The sequence below is a fragment of the Bombyx mori genome, chromosome 4 (genome assembly GCF_030269925.1).
Source record: "Bombyx mori chromosome 4, ASM3026992v2".
NCBI classification, from domain to species: domain Eukaryota; kingdom Metazoa; phylum Arthropoda; class Insecta; order Lepidoptera; family Bombycidae; genus Bombyx; species Bombyx mori.
In genome coordinates, this window is record NC_085110.1 from 3,357,164 (window position 1) to 3,360,060 (window position 2,897).

General features: G+C 43.3%; 1 non-coding gene across 1 annotated transcript; it reads left to right on the forward strand.

Moving 5' to 3' along the window:
* Positions 1-2,046: 2,046 nt before the first annotated feature.
* On the forward strand, positions 2,047-2,118 carry TRNAQ-CUG (transfer RNA glutamine (anticodon CUG)). The gene has a single exon. It is a non-coding gene; the product is annotated as a tRNA-Gln (tRNA).
* Positions 2,119-2,897: the final 779 nt, after the last annotated feature.

Here is a 2,897-nt window from a genome sequence, read left to right on the forward strand (position 1 = left end):
ACGGGCATTCGTGAAATTGATATTTTTGGCCTTAAGGGCCAGGGAAACTCGATCCCAAGCTGCCTTCTCTTGAAGGATTACCGGAGGAGGGGACTGGGTTTTATTTTGTGCCACCGGACGCGGCGACGGACTGGCACGGGCTGGAGGCGCAACGGGAGTCTGGGGGCGGGGGCGCGACGCGTTCGCGGCTTTGCTAATTTTAGCGGCCGCGGGAGCTCGAGACTCCGCGGCACGCTTCTTACCCTTTTGTACCAGGGTAAATCCATCCGTCGATGAGGCGGGGGCGAGGTCGACCTCCATCTCCGAGTCAGAGTCGGAGGACGAGGAGGCGGGCGCCGGTGACCTACGAGCAGGTGTTTTGGAGGGCGCGACGGAGGCCGCGGATGATCGCACAGCTGGAACGGTGGCCACGGCGGACGACGCAGCAGTTTTACTCGCCAGTATAGGCGACGCGGGAACGGCAGGCACGACGGAGGTTGCGGTGCTCGATGTAGAAGCTTTGCACGCAGGTACAGGCGACGCAGGAGCAGCGAGCACGGCGGAGTCTTCGAGAGAGCTCGCAGTGTGATTGGCCTTGAAAGCCAGAAACTCTGAGGCGAGCTGTGGATGACGAAGTCGGAGGAATTCCGCGAACACAGCGTCCATGATCGCTGAGTGCCCAGGTGGGGCGGCCCCGGGTCTTGAAGACACTCGCCTTGCAGCGAGGCCCCAACTTCTCGGACCTGAGCGGTTCTATTGAACACAGGTGGCGATGCGGCACGATTACTACAGGACAAAGAAAAACACAACAAAACGGAAATAACAAAAAGAAACAGAACAATTAAACACTTCCAGGAAAGCAGTTTGTCGGCAGATGTACCACGAACACAGAAATAACGAAAGGAAACAAAACAAATAAAAACTTCCAGGAAAAAAAAAACACTTGGTCGGCAGATGTACCACGAACACAGGCCGCGCGAACAATGGCCGGGCTAACAAAAGCCGGGCGAACAAAGGCCGGGCGATCGAGTGGTCGATGGGCACGTCCGCACGTGACGGGTGCCTCTATCGGAATGGTGCCGCTGGTGCTCCGGAATACCTCCCTGAATCGTTGGTAGCCTAAGGGACTATTCGAATGCGGGAACAGGTAGATGTGCTCACGGGGCTCAACCTGAGAGAGCTTGTTAACACTAGCCCCAGTTTCGCTGTATCTACCACAGAAACCGCAACCCGCTGAGAAGTTCCGGTGATAGTGGGTCGTGAGAATTTTGGTAAACTTAATACGTAAAAAGAATTATGGATGATAAGAATGATGGTTCATTTGGAGATTAAATTTCACACCCGACACTTCTACTGTTATTTGACAAACATTACTAAGATATTTCACCTTTATACTTTTCGATAAATAAAGCAATAAAGATTACAGTAAAAACTGATATACAAGTTTAATGTCAAAAAACACAAAGATAACCTTTCATACGTGGAATGCTCCGTATTTAAATAATACTCATAGAAGATAACGCTTAATATTTAAGAGTTACGTTCTAATTGTATGATTAAATCGATATAAAATAAAGAAAAATACTTCGATAAAGCATAACCCTAAAATTAGATCGTCCTTTCTCGTTAATTATTAATCTTTATTCATTGTATACGAGATAATCTAAACAAACGATATCTCACAATGCAGTAATTTAATGATATTTATTTATTTATTAAGTTGCACCAACAAAGTGATCATCAATACAACATTGACAAATTGACAAAAGTTCATGGCAGATGTCACCTCAATTATAGGTGCAATCGACAGTAACATCAAAAATAAAAAAAATATACAGCTAAGATTTGAACACATTTCATTCATTGCTTAAGATTAATTTAATTGGGAGATGATCCGCGACAGATTTTTCCTGTAAGTAGTGAGACAATCAGAAAAAACAAATATTATTTTATGATGAGAAAACTAAATGTAGAGATAGATAGATAGCTTAGAATCATCGAGTGAGCGAAGCGACGAATTTTTGTGAATGGCGAAAGTGAAGGTAAATCTAGTTAACAAATGCCGTCGGTTCCATGGTGTAATGGTTAGCACTCTGGACTCTGAATCCAGCGATCCGAGTTCAAATCTCGGTGGAACCTGATCTTTTTACAGTTCTCTTTTTTCAATGCTAAAATTAGTAGGCGACTAACAATTCGCGAGAAATTGTTGGAATAGTACCAAAGGCCATTAACCTTATTCTTATTATGAAGAAGGTTACAAAGCTTCCTTGTGCATGTACGAATAGATCTACTTTTCCGCTGTCATTATCATTAAATAGTAGTTATGTCAAGTCTCCTTTGAATTTTTTTGTGTCGAGCTCAGTGCACATATAGACATTTAATAACTAAGTTTATGTACTTTCTAACTCATCATTTGTTACTCGGAAATTGCAATACATAGATAGAGATCTTCATACGATATTTAAATAAGACTAGCTGAGTCCCGAGATGTTACCCACGGCTATTGTCGTACCGCGGGTGACGGTGCGGGGCGAAGCTAGTCTAAAAAAAGTAGCCTAAGTTACTCCTTATATCATCAGATACCTATCAGTCAAAGTCCCGTCAAAATCGGTCCAGCCGTTCCAGAGATTAGCCGGAACAAACAAACAGACATACAGACAAAAATTATAAAAAATGTTATTTTGGTGTATGTACCGTATATAGGTATACGCATGTAGTAAAAAGCCGTTATTTCAATATTACAAACAGATACAACAATTTCATTTATATGTACAGATGTATAGTAATGTCTTGGTTCTTATCAAGAACTAGTTCTTCTTCTTAGAAGATGAACCTGTTGATACCCAGCGCTGATGTGCTTGGTATAAGGCGATCCTATCAGTTAGCAACAATTAAAACATTTTATTTACTAGCTTTAT